The sequence below is a fragment of the Sebastes umbrosus genome, chromosome 5 (assembly GCF_015220745.1).
Source record: "Sebastes umbrosus isolate fSebUmb1 chromosome 5, fSebUmb1.pri, whole genome shotgun sequence".
In the NCBI taxonomy this organism is placed as follows: domain Eukaryota; kingdom Metazoa; phylum Chordata; class Actinopteri; order Perciformes; family Sebastidae; genus Sebastes; species Sebastes umbrosus.
Window position 1 is genome coordinate 11157433 of NC_051273.1, and position 16766 is coordinate 11174198.

General features: G+C 40.6%; 2 long non-coding RNA genes across 3 annotated transcripts in view; one reads left to right on the plus strand and one right to left on the minus strand.

Annotated features, from left to right (window-relative positions):
• The window catches only part of LOC119488415, a 174117-nt gene that overhangs the window by 113439 nt on the left and 43912 nt on the right, over positions 1-16766 (minus strand). The gene's annotated exons all lie outside the window — the stretch shown is intronic.
• On the plus strand, positions 9272-11534 carry LOC119488416. Of its 2 annotated transcripts, XR_005206968.1 has the most exons (4): positions 9272-9755; positions 10054-10137; positions 11087-11204; positions 11290-11534. It is a non-coding gene; the product is annotated as an uncharacterized LOC119488416 (long non-coding RNA). The 2 variants fall into 2 exon arrangements; XR_005206967.1 differs by having other exon boundaries at positions 9272-10137.

The following is a 16766-nucleotide window of genomic DNA, read 5'->3' on the forward strand; positions in this document are numbered from 1 at the left end:
CAACCACAAGGTTATAATTCGATTTTCATGAACTGAAAACACACACAACCTTTCAAACACTGTGAAAGGTTTAAAGTTCTACAACGAAAACATGGACAACTCCCAGTTGCGAAATCAGACCAGTGGCATAAAGTGTGGGGACCAATGGCCCCTTCCCCACTTCCTTCCCTCCTACTACCTGCACCCTTGCTTGGACCACATCCATCTTCAAACTCAACCTTCATTTTGATCTCAACTACACACCTGTAATGTTTTGTGACTACACCTTGCATGCGCTGACAATATCTGTCCACAGACAGAAATATACACACCTGGTAAAGTATTCAAAACAGCCTTTGTGGTAGTTCCGGCTACAGTAGGTGTCTCCAGGAACACATTTTGCCATGATGACACACACACACAGACTCACAAGTTGAAAACCATACCAGCATCACTGTTGTGGCTGGTAATAAGTCAACATAGACTTGTGGTTTCACATGAGACACGAACAGCGGTCTCCTGGGTGAAAGTTTCCCTCGAAACATAATTCACAATGCAGTTTTGTTGTATGTAATTTTTAGGAGACATGGCTGAACAAAACCAATCATGATGACTACACATATATAGTTTTCTTTGTTGCTGGTGGAGTTCAAATTGCATTGATTAATGTGGAAGACAAAACATGTCTTCATTTTGCGTAATACAGAAGACAACATTCAACCTGTGGTTCAGTATTACCGCTTCATTAACTGTCTACTTTAGTGTTCTTTACTAAAATATGATGCTATTAATCCTCATAGTTTGTTTGAATGTGCTGTAAACATAAACACAAGCTGCTCATCTCATTGCTGCCCCCAGTGGTTGATCCATGTGAGATTCATTTTTATAAATAAATCCAACATTTAGCTGTTGAAAGAAATGTATTTAATCTTATTTATTTCAATTTCAGTTTCAGACTTTGAATTTAATTATTTTGGCTACAAGGAACCCTCTACGCTGCTGCCACAGCGATAAGTTCCCAGTCTGAAGTCTTTGTTATGCACTTCTGTTAAAAACTCCATTAGAAATAAACTTAGTTATACACATGTTCAGGGTTAGGGTTAGACCATGTGTGTCTGAATCCTTTATCCAAATTATAGAAACCAAGTTTCTCATTTACATGACATTAAAAGTGAGGAGGTCGACATTATTATACAGCAGACAAATCTCTCAGGGCTCCACCATTTATTTCATTGTGGGAAATCAAGGAGAAAGGAGTCACCTGCTGAACTCATGCAGGTGAATCAAGCTCTAGAACAGGACTGGATATTATAATGATATATACAATAATAGCTATTATTGATTTTATATGCAGGCATGAGGTATTCCTGAACTATTAGGACCAAATATCCAAAGAATATCTCGGCATAAAGCACCTGCTGAAATCAAGCACACCTTAGCAAACATGTTTCACCATTTCAGGTGGATAAACGGAGGAAAAACCAGGAATAAATGTGAATAAGAGCCATTTCATTTTAAGGCAAAAACAGGGGGGGCAGGACCAGGAAAGAGCGAGAGAGAGAGAGAGAGAGAGAGAGAACAGCACGATGGCCTTGAGAATGTGGATCCTTGCTTTCCAACACCTTTGTTTGTCTCAGAGTGCCACAAGAGAGCCCTGCATGTGTATCTGTGTGTGTGTGTGTGTGTGTGTTTGGGGGATGAGGGGTGAGGGATGGGGGGGTTGCTGGGCTGTGTGACAGAGTCTCTCTCTGCATTAATTGCTTAAATTGAAGCGCTGCCACGTCTCTGTGAGAGACGCTTTGATATGATAATGGCAGCCTTCTCAGCACAGGAGAGGCCTGCTTTGTGTGTGTGTGTGTGTGTGTGTGTGTGTGTGTGTGTGTGTGGATGGTAATTTGGTGGCATGCACCTGCCAGCACGCCACTGTCTCCTGTCGCCATCAACACGGCCAGGGAGACAGACAAACAGACTCAGAGAGAGAGAGAGAAGGCTCAGCCATGTTGATCAAGTTTGGGTGAAGATGATGCTCAGGATGAAAACGAAGGTGATGAAGATGAGAGTGAGGATGATGTGACCAGTCCCTGTGTTGTCCCGTGATATCCATGTAGACTTTTTGTTTTTTCAGAATAAATTGAATGACCTAATGCAACTAAAACACACATTAAAGCTGTAGTGGGTAGAAATGGAGCAGATATGATTAAAAAAAGTTATTTTTATAAAACGGTCACTATATCCTGACAGTAGTGCACGAGACAGGTAATCTGAAAAGAATCATGTGTCTCTGTGTCCTACGGTGCTCCTAACGGCATCTGCCAAATTTCACAGACCGGAGAAAAACAACTAGTCAGAGCCAAGCTGGAGTCTGCCGTCCAGCTGCCATCTATGAGAGCCGGCTGTCAATCACTTGCAAACTTCAAAAACGTCAAAGTGTCTACTATCGGAGAAAATAATTCTTCATTGACTGGCATAGTAATGTTGAAAAGAGTTAAAAAACTATCATCACTGATACCGATTTTAATCCATAAACTTAAGGGGGCTTGTGGTGCCTTTGAAGGGCCTAATCATAACTATGTTGCACATTTTCCACGACAGCTCATCATTTTCCATGACTTGTAACATTATTTGGCATCGTTCAGGACTTTTCCATGATATGACTAGAAACCTACAGGTTTTTCTGAATGTTGGACTCAATGGACCAGCTCATCATCAAAATAATAAACCACACTGAAGCTGCATCTTGGCTCATTATCCTCACGCAAAGTGTACATTTCTATCTCTCTTATTACCTCAAACATCACTTGAGCACCAAGCACTTTTTCAGAATGACAGAATGAATGAGAGTCAGGCTGCTTGAGTTGACCAGTTCATACACAATCCTCTACTCCAGTGTTTCCCAAACTTTTTTTCTGTAGACCCACTTTTTAAAAATGACAAATTATCGCAACGCAATTCACAATAGGCTTTATCTATAAATCGTGAGAAGAGCGACTAGGTGCGTAAGTGAACGTCCATTTTTACCGCCATTTCCGTATCGCCTTATATTTTCTTGAATGGGTAAACCAATCATTTTGAAGAGATATACGTTTCATAAATCACAGCTTCGTTGTGAGCATGTGTTCTTTAAAACAAATACACATGTTAAATACTTTATAAATGAGACCAAATACATGTAAATGCATTTTGGTTGAGTAAACAGGCATTTCCTTCCTCTCATCAGTAAAACAAACAGAATGTACGCTAGCCTTTCATATTAGAGTCAATGTTATAAGTAGGCTACAATAATCAGAACAATACGAACATTCAAGCTCCCTCATGTGGCTCAAAGGTGTACTGCAGATAGAAATGTTAAATTAAAGACTATGGAAGAAATTCTGAAAATGTATTTGTCGACCCTAAAAAAAATCTCCTGGGTCGCGACCCGGTGTTTGGGAATGACTGCATTACTGCAGCTCTACTGAAGCAGAAAGAAGTGTCTTTGCAACAACAAGAAATATGTAGGCAGTAAACAATTAAATAAAGAGGGAGGAAAGTTATCAATCTGTGCCACAAAATTGTAAAGGTGTCATTTCTTGCACTGGATTACAAATATATTCATCCGTGTGTTTATTGTCCTCATGTATGACGCTGTTGTAACATAAAACTATTACCACTAATTCAAAATATTCATGTGCTAACCATACAACCGTCCACACAGACACTTAATGTCTGTATCATTTAGCAACCACTTTGTTTAGCCGCTGTCACGCTTAGCATATTAATATTTCACTATTAATCTAATTAGCACTGATTAAAATAGAATAAACCAATAAGCTTATGATTAACAGTGAAACCACTGGGATGTTTTTAGATGACGAGCTGTGTGAACGTCACATCTATTATGGTTTATGTTGAGAATTAAGTCTTTCCTGACTTTCTTTTCTTCTCCTACTAGCTGCTCTTCTTCTACCTGCTTTAATTTCCGGTCATTCCAGTTTACTTTGTCATTCCCACAGTTACTGACCCAGTCCTCGCCCTACTAGTTACCGCGCAGCCCTGCTTCATCATGCGTCATGGTTTCCGGAGCACCAATCAACCGTCACTTCCCCTGATGATGTCACAGGTCAGCGGGGGGGCTGCCATTAAAACACAGCGGAAACGCCATGGTAACGCTGAATGCTTCGCCATGGTGGTGGTCGTGGTAGTTGTGGGAGAAGGTTTACTGGAAGGGAAGTGTGTGTGTGTGATCGTGAATGTGTGTGTGTTATTCAATGGGGTCTGGGACACCGAGTTGAGTCAGCCATTACCCAGAAGCCACTGCAGCTTCAGGAGGAGAAAGGAAGCACTGTGTCCCATGAAGGTCTGACACATGCACATGTACACGCACACAGAGAATGGTCTGATCAAACACACGCACATACACACGTACATACAGACCTCCTGGTCGCTTGCTAAGCCAGCTGACCTTTACTCAGGCCACCCACAGCTGACCCGTCCTCAACCATGTGACGAGGTGGGAGGCCAAAACTACTACACTGTCCCACGGCTACACACACACCCTGGAACCCCAACTCCAACCGTCATCGCTTGACAGCTATTTCAGAGAGTCAGACAATGCACCCAGCGAGCTTAGCTTATGGTTATGATTTGGTTCTAAAACTACATATATAACAACAAAAAACGATGTGCTGTGCCATAAGAATCTCTATAGTGCCTAAAACGATGTATAGAGCCCCAATAAGATGGTGGTGTCCATAGCTACTGTGCACCTGTCAGTGATGACAGAAAATGTTGGTGTTTGGTAAGTCCAAAATTTCAATTTACCATTGAACATTGAGTAACCTATCCAGTGTTTAGCAGGTAAGGAATAAGGGATACAAGGGGTACACATACAAGGCCAAAATACTTACTTTCATCTAATTTCTTCAAGAAAATGATAATTAAGTAGCTGTTTATTTGGGAGGGTTGCACTTCAGTTCACTACAGTTTTTGATTCCTGTTGACATTAAAATGCACTTGGTCTCATACACTGTTCGTAGCTATACCTACAAAAAGTAATGCAATGTCATTTTTGTACATCCCACAAAATCTATTTGTTTGTTTGTTTATTCTTCTGGTGTTATTTTAACCCAAACCATGATCTTTTCCTGAGCCTAACTGAGTAGTTTTTTTGCCTAAACCAAAGGAAGTTATTTCCTGTAAAGATGGAAGTTTATTTTGAAAAGACTGTATGCATGTAACGGTGTAAATTTACACGTGTTGCTGGACATTCATAGGAAAACGAACGAAAAAGGAGAATGACTTTTTCGTTAGATATCATACAATCCGTTGTATGAGAATACGTTGCTTATTGTATGTCGCTTTGGAACAAACGGCCAACGGCCGGTCGGGAGGAGTTAATCGGTCCTCGTCCCCCCTGTACACTGCACGGTAAACAACGCCCGACAAAGCTGAAACTTGGTCAGACTCTAAAATGAGTCATACGGCTCAAAATTCGGGCCACAAACAGCCCAGCTTAAGTTTGTAATCAACATAATATCTGTACTGAAACAAATCTATATGTGACACAAAAAAGGCAATTTATTATCTTGGCCGGTAAAAAATATGCTTGGCCGGTAGCTCACTTCATCTACCAGTCAACCTTGGCTGGGAGTTATTTTCGGACTATGGCTCTTGAGCCATAACACATTTACAGTTTTACAGCAGACTGTGGAGCAGAGAACGTGTGAGTCAGAAAATCTGTGTTTTCTACAAACACTGGCGCTGACTGGCCTGTCACACACTATTAATAGATGCTGGGTTGTGTCACGATGAGTTGCTCCTCTTGTTCATACTGTATGTGTGCGTGTCTTTAGTGAGTGTGTGAGTGTGTGTGTTCATCTTTCCCCTGCTGCCAAAGGCCCCATTCCCATCCCTTGATCTGGAACAATGTGCTTCAGTCAGAGAGAGAGACAGAGCTGCCTTAGAAACAGCCCCCCCCACCCCACCCCAACACACATATACACCCTGTCAGTTTCAACCCACTCAAAAGCACTCCTGCATCCAAACATCAATAAACCTACACATGAATATATGATCCCAACTTGTCATACTAAATGCAGCAGGATTCTTACGCAGGACACAAACACTCACGCATCTTCACAAACAGGTCCCCGTCCCATGAATAATAAGTGTCCAACTATGCCAGAGGTCACATCCACGCTCCACTCCCCCCAGCTTTCCCAACCGACCCCCTCATTAGGGAAATGTTTGTCCCAGTTGGGAGGGTGGGACGGGTGAGAAACGGCGAAGAGGAACAGGGAGGGAGGGGACGGAGCAGCCGTTACACAAAGTTAGGACGTCTGAGGGACTTCAGTGACTAATTGCAGTCGACTACTTTGTTGCCAAATTTTGTCGCCTAAAGCTTCCACAAAAGGTTGCAGACTTTTAAGTAGTGAGAAAAATTCTCATGAAAATACGAGTCCAACTCCAACTGAAAACTATTATAACCGTTAACAAGTCTTATTTCTGTGGGCGACCGTGTTTGTGCTCAGTCATATTCATCGCAACACACACAAACAAACTGACAGTCAGCAGTTTGCACTGTGTCCACAAAATAGGGCACGCTGGCAAAAAAAACAAAAACTGTTTTACCTTTCAGGAGACGGCAGAGCGGCAAATGCAGGAAATGAAAACACACACTTGAAAAGAGAAGATCTTGTATGGATGTGCCGAGCATTTACATTTAGCAATGCAAGAGTGGGGAATTAAATGAAAGTGGTATTCTAAGTGTTCGTTTGTATGGGGACAGTAGTAGTTCAGGTATTTGTTGATGTATTGAAAGAGAAATGCAGGTCAGCACATGTTCCGCTCTTCTTAGACAGCAGAAAGAAGAAGGAAGGAAGGAAGGAAGGAAGGAAGAAAGAAAGAAAGAAAGACAGAGAGACGGTAAGACAGTAAGACAGAAAGAAAGACAGAATGACAAAAAAGAAATACAGAAACACAGACATAAAGACAGAAAGAAAGACAGACAGAAAGAAAGACAGAAAGACAGTAAGACAGTAAGACAGAAAGAAAGACAGAATGACAAAATAGAAAGACAGAAATACAGACATAAAGACAGAAAGAAAGACAGAAAGACAGACATAAAGACAGACAGACATAAAGACAGACCGACACAAAGACAGACCGACACAAGGACAGAAACACAGACAGAAAGAAAGAAAGAAAGAAAGAAAGAAAGAAAGAAAGAAAGATAGAAAGACAGACAGACAGAAAGACAGAAAGAGACAGAAAGAAAGAGAAAGATAGACATGAAGACAGAAAGACAGAAATAAAGACAGGAAGACAGAAACACAGACATAAAGAAAGAAAGAAAGAAAGAAAGACACAGAAAGACAGACAAAGACATACATAAAGACAGACAGACAGAAAGAAAGCAAGAAAGAAAGAAAAAGACAGACAGACAGACAGAAAGACATTGTCCTTACATACTTGCAGCTCTTTTGTTGCAATAGCACATTGTTGTTTACTCCTTTTCAATCATATTTCTAATAACTATTATAATAAAACATTGTATGCTGAGGCTTGAGGACATTTCATCAGAATGTTTAGATCCAATATTGATGTTAAAGAAATGAAATGTGGGTTAATGATGCACATTCATTGCGATTGTATTGAGAATTACATCTTCGCTCAGAGATTTGTCCTTGTAGGAAAAACTAAAAAAAGTAACAAGAAGCTGCATTGTGTTTGCACAGTAAACACTTAGTTTCTATGGTCTGTCTTAAGGATATAACTGATAAACATTGATAAGAATGTTGGATTTGTATTACAATAAATGTAAAGTGTGTATCTGACCTGCTGGGGAAACAATGGCACCCTGATTTTAGTGTCTGTGCCTTGCTTGACCGTGGCTGACCACGTTTAGCAGCCCAAACCTGTAGGTTGGCACAACTGAGACAATCAGTCAATTAATTGACTAGTTGATCAACAGAAAAGTAACCGGCAGTAAATTGTTTAATTACAATTTTAAAAACAAAAACATTCACTGGTTTCAGATTGCATTTTGGTTCCAAATGTTGTCCAGGTACGTAGAATAAAAAGGGAGAAAGACTACTTATGGCGGACAGGTTGGTAGGTGGATGGGTCCAACAAACACAGGACTTTTAACCACAAAACAGGTGTTTTGTTTTGTAAGTCCCGTTAGTGACGTTTCTGACATGTTTTATAGTGACGCGTTTTCTGTACTTATATTACGTTGTTTCCGTACATATTCTACTTAGTTTACATACTTATTTTAAGGCAAACCATGAAGTTTTTTCCTAAAACTAACTAAATGGTTTCGTTGCATAAACCTAAGTGAGGGATTTTGTTGCCTAGTGGACAGACGGGTCTATTACACGCTTTGGCGTGATACTGGGTTGGTTAATCGGGAAAAAACAAGCAATCTGAAGACTTCAACTAGCGCTTCAGAAAACTGTGATAGACATTTTTTTCACTGTTTTCTAGCAGTTTGTAGACGTAACATTTAATCCATCGATCTAGAAAATAATAGTCAAATGAATCGATAATGAAAACAAATATGTACGTTGCAGCCTTTAACTCCAGGTGTTACAACGAATGGTTAAATGAAAACAACTGACTGATATGAGTGATGAAGATGTACAAGAAGATAGCTTCATCTCTCGTGGACGGACACACACATGGACCCACACACACACACACACACACACACACACACACACACACCAACACTCTCCCCTCTGTTAGTGGCTCCTGCTTCCCCTGAATGAATGAAAGCCTCTGTTCTCTCTGGCTCTCGGCCCTCTTCATGCCCCGCTGCTGACTGGCAGATTGGAAGTAACAAATTGCTGCGTCCTCAGAATGATAATTAGCAAAGGCATGAAGGCGGTTTTGTTTCAAGGGAGCACAATGTGAGCCAAACTTTCTGGTCTTTCTGGTCACCTGACTGACTTCTTCTGATACCCTGAAACTTTACAAACAAGACAAGGATTCAAACTTTTTGAGTTTTCAAATGCAGTTATTTTTCCACCACTGTCCCAGAGCCTCCTATAAGTCACCAACATCATAAGCTAATTCTGAGCCACAGGGGCAAAGGTCCAGGATTGTTTTAAGTCCAGAAAAACCTTCCATTGATGTCTCTGAGAGAAATCTCCATGGCACATATATATATTATCTTAGGTGTGATGAAAACAGAACTTGGCGGCCTTTTAATAATCAAGTCTCTACAGTGAAGAGAGAGTCTCCTCCCCTCGCTAGGCTGCCTTTAGCACAGCTCCAGCATCTCCATCAACAAGTCAATAGAGGCTCTGGCTCACCGAGACATTAGCTAGGAAGCTATGGAGGTGAGCAGGGCTTATTATAAGCCTCTTAGTGATTCTGCAGGAGGTGAAGAAATGGTCTCTGTTAGGGGAATCAATCCCCGGGTAATTACCTAGCCACACTGCAGGCTGCTGAGGAGGACTAGGACCCGGCTGAGGCTGCGAAGACTAGTGAGCTCCAGTTCAATAAGAGCCTTTTAGGAGAGCCCATTGTCTCAGACTTAAGAGAGGGGAGCAGACTGATGATGATAATGATGATGACGACGATGATGATGATAAATACACAGCCGGTAATCAAGTGGTGTTTGACGGGCACAAGTGCACAGCAGGGCTCATCAGAGTTTAGCTGCACGCGGGCGGCCGATCTATAATCCGTCCATCTTCGAGACTCGCTTGCCCTGTTCGGGGTCACTATCCCAGCATGCACTGGGAGAGGGGAAGGGAAACACCCTGGACAGATCTCCAGGGATAGAACAGGTAAACAAATTGCTTCACCTCCATCCTCGACCTTTGTATCCTCATCAATAAAATGTTGTGGTGTCCCAAATCATAACTTCTCTCTGAACAGTGACACATGAGCCTCTCTTCTCCCTCCTAAAGGAGAGCATCACTTACCCATAACACCTTGCAAATAGCTCAAGAAAAAATAAAGACAATCTGTTTTTAGAGGGAAACACAAAACTGAAAGTCAGTTCAAAATGAAGGGGAAAGATTAGGGAGAATTTTGACAAAGATGTCCGCTGATGGTAATAAATATTTCCTAATTTCTGGTCAGATCCTCAGCATTAATTTGTCCTCAGTGACTGGAGAAAGATGTTTCCAAGTCTGGGCTCTGACAGAGTGCCCCCAAGAGACTGAGGTACCAAACAACAACACACAGCTCCCAGACTTAGCTATTATTTTTTACATATTTATATTGTATGTTTAATATATTTTATTATAGGGTAAGATATGGCCAAAAATGTTATCATGATATTTTTTTTTATATTGATCTCTATCAATAATTATCACAAAATATATATTTTATAATAATATAATGCTCAATTTACAGTTTTAAGAGTATTCACCTTAGGAATAATAAATAAACCAGAAGGTTAATAAATGTATTATCAGAACGGGTCGGGTCGTTGAGGGTTGATTACATATGTACAGTATATACTGTATACAACACTTCTTGTTGGCCATCTCGCTGCTGCATGCTACCTTTGAGCCTGCGCACCACAGACTTCTGCCGGAACTGGACTAAAATGAAGAAACTAATGGAATATCTGCACAGTATTTGACTATATATAAAAATAGAAATAAGTGTTAAAAGGATCATTATTAACAAACAGTAGAGGGCAGCAATACTCTATTGCAGTGCCTATTCTGCCGAATCCAAAGAAGAACAAGAACACTTATCTTCGGGTTAGCCCTATGCTAACTTGAATGGGGATAAAATAATTCAATCGTTCTGCTCTTCTAGACTTTCCAAATGTTATCGGATCAAATTTATTAAATTCTGATTGTGAAACGAGTAATTTTTTCTCGTGGGTTGTGTTTTACAGCCACGGCAGTAGCGTCGGACTCGGCTACAGCGGAGCCTGCGACGTATTGGCTGTTCGTGTAGTGTTTTTGTAGGAAGAGGAAAGCTGATTCAAAAATAAATATCAAAAATAACTCTCATAAAGTGTATAATCGCTATTTTGGAAGATTTTAGCGTGAACATTTTGGAGACTGTTTTATCGCCCAGCCCTATTTTATTATATAATATGTATTTTATATATACTATATAAGTGTGTGTGTTTTGTGTTTCACCTGGCTGCAAGACCGATTTCCCTTCAGGGACAACAAGGTTAAGCTGACGTTGAAGTACAAAGGCAGGTATTTTGGACTGGTGACCAGATTAAAGGTTGTTGGTCCAACAGCCGGTATAACTAAAGATAGGTAAGCGCACCGGCAACACAAACCTGAACACGATTAAAAAAGAGAAAACTATTCGGTTGAACTAACTGCTTCTGTGTCTCCTCAGGTCAGACCACCACCACCACCACCACCAACAATTCATCTACTTCTTCTGCTTTTGTGAGGGGTGGAGGATGTCTCCAGCAAGCTCTGACTCTGCCCCCAAGAGGTCAAGCTACACAACGACAGCCTATGAAGGAGATATTTTGGACTGATGAGCAGATTAGTCGAAGGATGACTGAATTTAATGAGCAAAATTGGAAAATGAGCAAAGTATTCTGTAATGAAAGCTCATAAATAGTTTGACATATCTCACTGTGGCCTGATTTGTCCTCGTCAGTAATATAATGAAAATATACCTATCTTTATTCATATTTTTTACATTTTATGTTATATTGTTGTTGACTAAACCACAAATATAATCATTTATTACTAATAGCCAAAGAGACAGACAGACAGGCAGGGAGACAAATTGGTTGGCAGATAGATAAAGAGAAATTTAGACAGACAGGCAGACAGAAGGACAGAAAGACAAGCACAGAGCTGAAGCCTTGCTACTCTGACACCTGGGAAGCTATTTGCAACAATGCACACAGAGGGGGGATATGAAAAAAAGGTAAAAGAGAGAAACTAGATAAAGTAAAAGCACTCTTTCATACGAAATCAAGAGTTTAGGGGGCAGAGTTCAGCCGTAAGTGGCGCCGCTACAACACGGCGCAGAGAAAAATTAATTTCACATTCTTTAATTTTCGGAATAAAATGGCCAGCCATTTCAGGTCGAATAATTGTTTGAACCAATGATTTTATCATTAATCCGACAGCGGCCCCCGAGAGCTGGGGGTCACACCGGAGGTTGATTAGGTACGAGGCTGCACAAAGAGCCCTCCAGTCGATGCCATTGAAAAGGAGCAAGTCATTTAGATTGTGAATTGGTCCCGGGGCTGCGAGGCTCGCTCCATTACAGGCCATTTTCAATTTCAGCCTCACAATAAACATCAAGCCGGGCCAAGGAAATTACAGCATCTTGGAGATGTAGCCGAACAGATAGGTGGGGTACGGACAAGATGACACGACTGGAGGGAGAGGAGAGGCGGGTAATGGTAAGGGCTGGAGACAGAGAGAAAAAGCAGAGATTATCCAAAGTGGAAAACTGGAGGTGTGAAAGAGAAAGAAATTCCAACCTCTCTGACTCTGACAGAGTTTTACATACAGCGTGTTCATGTACTTAAAATACTAATGTATGTACTAATACCACTGAGGAAAGTTTGGACTCGATTAATGCAAGAGCTGTTACTCTTTATGTCTCTCTTGTCCTTGAATTAAGATTCTGTTGATCGGAACATTAAATGATGAACATTCACAAAACAACGACTTGATCAATAACTATTCAATTTGCCTCATAAATATCAACAAGTGTACCAGTCCAATTAATATTAGACTTCAGAAAACAAAATGTAACGAGCAGCCAACAAAGAAATACATGTATTATGCCAACCAAGGACTTACCATCATCTAACCACCATCATTTCTTTTAATTTTCAATTACACGCAGACAAAGTACTGTATGAACAAAGTCAATTTGTCCATCTAATAGAGTCAGACACACAACTGTACAATCTTGAAGCATGCATATGTTGGTCCTGAATAATTTTCAGCATCATGAATACGACTGCAGGTTGTTTACACCCTAAATATTTGTATAGCCCATTCAGCGTCAGTTTAATTACATTAGTTTAATTTGTGCCTCAAATCAATGGATATAATTTCATTGCTTTTTGTAACAATGGTCTTGTTTACTTATGGTGTATACAAATCCATGTGAGACTGAAATTAATGGGAAAATGCATCATTTCACTTAATTTTACTGTTATCACGAAGAAAAAAAAAATGTCCTGTCAACATTTTAGTTTCATTTGCTTTCTTATTTTTCTTTCCATACAGAGAGGAAGGTTACATATGTAACCGTGATTCTCTGATTGAAGAGACATATTCTGTGTCTGTCCATTGTCACACAGATAATTACTTCAACTGACCTTCATTGGTCATCATTGAGATGGAAAAGCTCTCAAAGCGGCCTCAAGTGTTCACATGGTCTCTTCACTCAGAACCACAAGATCATATATAACAAATGTACTGGGACCCTTTAGGCGCAGCCACCCATGTTGCAAATAAAATACAACAGGCATGTACTCCAAAGAAAACCCCTATGTGCATGCATGCAGAGCTGCAATTAACTATTTTCAAATGTATAGAATATATATATATATATATATAAGGGTCAGCAAGCATGAGATTCTTTCATTTTTTCAGCTTCTGGAGTGCCACCTTTCTCCTGGTTTTGTGGAAACGTATACAGTATAGTACAAAATCCAAAAATAGCAAACACTGCTAGACTCAGATTCTGCTCCCTAAAGCCAAGTCACCAGATGCTACTACTATGAAGAAATGCTTTCTAGATCAGCTACTTATGAGGCCACGATCATCCCGGAAATTAGCCTGGACAGACTAAGTTTGGTAGTGGAAATGCCAAAAAGGTCAAAATATCACAAAACGTTTTTTTCCGTTTGGTTGATGTGGGAAAGTTGGTGTATCTGTATTGGGTGGCTGTAGCTCAGTGGGTTGAGCGGGTCGTCCTCTAACCACAAGGTTGGTGGTCGATTCCCGGCTCCTCCTGTGTGCATGTCGAAGTGACCTTGAGCAAGATACTGAACCCCAAGTTGCTCCCCGGGTGCTTTACAGCAGCTCACTGCTCCTAAATGCTTAGAATGGGTTAATGCAGAGGTCAAATTCCATGTATGTACCTGTAGGTATATAATGAATGTAATAAAATGTATTTTTTTTAAGTTTAAATTTAAGTATCGATAAAATCAAAATAGAAACAGTCTTAGCGTAAAATCGTGATATATATGAAGCATGTGACTTATTTGCCACTCAAGCTTCCACTCTACTGGAGAAATGAGAAAAATAGCGGCAGACAAACACGTCCAATTTGCATGGACTGATGAAAAGACCGTAACATTCCTCATATTAATACATAAAAACATAAATGCCATATTTCCATCCTGTTTTTACATGGTTTTCCACCATTTGAGGTTTGACTGCTGCTCATTTAATGGCATTATCCCATTGCGCCTGTGCAGCATTTAATAGCACCAGACTGGAGAATTAGCGCCACCAGCTGTTTATCTCAATGAACTCCTAATATTAGCGGAACATAGACGTGGATGGAAGCATGCATTAATTCGCATTTTCTTTTGTGGATTTTATGTAAAGCACCCGCTTCTACATGGCTATTATCAGTGGTCATTGGGAGCGTAGATTTGAGGTGGCATGGCCCTACTCTACCTCCTAGTTGGCTCAGTAGGCCATTATCACCTATTGGTAAGCTGGATCGCCACAAGGAGGTTCAAAATTGTTACACAGCGACCTCTACTAGCCGTAGTAATTATGACGGTTAACTTGCATTACGTAACGTACTTATTTTGCCTAAACCTAGTTTTATGTAAGTAGTTTTGTTTCAATTCACAACGTTAACCACGTTTTTAAAACTGCAATCGTTTTACAACATGCAGGTAGGTGTAGTTTTCCCCGTTTTCCCACCTGAAGCATTATATCTTTCGGGATAACAACTGATAACGGCCATTTAATGGACCAAAGTAGCCCCAAGACTATATGTCTCTCTCAATATGATAGAAAACTAGTTGTGGTGATGTATGTAGGGGTGGGGAATCTGGGTAAGGTTGTATATGGTTAACGATAATACGATGCTTTTACCTTCAACCAGGGCTTGGTATTATAAAATAGTCTATTTTATATTTTCTTTGGTGTGTATGTCTGTGTTTTTGGAGTGCTGCAATCAAAAACTATACTTACTTAAGAAGCCAAAGAAGCTGCAGGAGAACTTCACGTAAGTAAAAATTGTCTAAATTGCCCCAAATTATGATTTAAATTCAAATCTGTCTGATCATAGAGTATCTAAGAAGATTACAAATCTGACAAACCTTCGATGGCAGCTTTTGGTGCTTGTCAGTTTTCAGTACGTAGTGCTGTAAATATCTATTTCTCAGTCAATGAAAACCATTTGACCATGCAAATTCTCTGCACCAAGATGTTCAGAGAATTTGAATGGTCAAATGGTTTCCATTGAAGGGTAATCCAAGAATTTTCTGGGCAAATATGAGTCTAAATCAAAAGGTTGATTTGAACTGATGTTTTTGTTGCAAACAAACTTTCTAATTAGACATCAGATTGTGCCTTAAAAACAATTCCTGACATTCCTCAATGGTGTGTTCAATATTTTTGAATTTGTGTGAAAATAAAAGGAATAATTTCGGGGTAGCTCCACACAAGGCCATAAAGGAAAAGAGGAGCAGCTAAACAAAAACCAAAGCAATAAAAAAAAAAATCCTTCTCTGTGGTGGTATTAAGAACATTAAGCACTGGCGTTTTCTCTCCATCTGTGGCAGAAAATCAATGGTCGCGGCCCGCAGGGACAGCCGGAGGCTAATTTTACCCTGCATTTTCTCTGGCGGCTAATCCCGCGGCCAGGAGCTAAACCAGGCAGAGCAAGATGAGGAAGAGGAGCAGAGAAGAAAAGGAAGAGAGATCTCCCTCCCTAAATGAATATTATCAGCATGAAAACAAAGTGACTACCTGAACAAAGTCTATTTTACAGAACCACTTCAATAGATTTCACCCCTCTCTCTCCCTCCCTGTGGGGTGACTGAGGGTATATATCTATATACGCACTCCAAATACCACTTACCTACCCTCACCCACCCAAATAAACACATACACATACTACATATAGAGGGCAGATACATGCAGACACCCGGATACACACATGCAGACACATGCTGTAATGGGAGAAAACTCGATCAAGGAGCTGTGTTTCCACATGAAGATTCACCTATTTGTTATATGCATTTCCTAGAGAAGTGATAGAAGGATGCTGAGCCCCAGCAGTTGAAGAAAAGCCTGCTGAAATTAGCCCCATTGATGTGTGCCCTCTGTTTGCTTTTCGTACCTTCAGGTCGGGCACCTGGTTAGGATGCAAAATGCGTAGATTAAACATGTTTGGAAAAGACTACTGATGGGGTACTGTCTAAAATGGGTCGGCTGTGGCTTAGAGGTAGAGCAGGTCGTCGAGCAATTGGATGGTCGGTGGTTTGATCCCCAGCTCTTCCAGTTGACATGTTGAAGTGTCCTTGGGCAAGATGCTTAACCCCAAATTGCTCCCGACGGCTGTGCCATCTGTGCTGAAAGACTACAGCCGGCGGCCAACCACCACGTACGTTCTGCGCCTGCGTGAGATGAAATAACTCTCCCTACCAGCAGGTGGCGGTAGTCTGTATTGATCAATCAAAACCAGAAGTTCAAAAACTGATGACAAAGATGACAGTTTTAAAACTAATTAAATACTTGTTTATTGTTAAATGAAGAAGGGGCAATGAGGCGCAGCGTTTTTTTTTTTCACCTGAGACGCTTTGGTTGCGTCTGGTTGCTATGATACGGAATATCAAAATGTCGGCACAAAGTACAGTA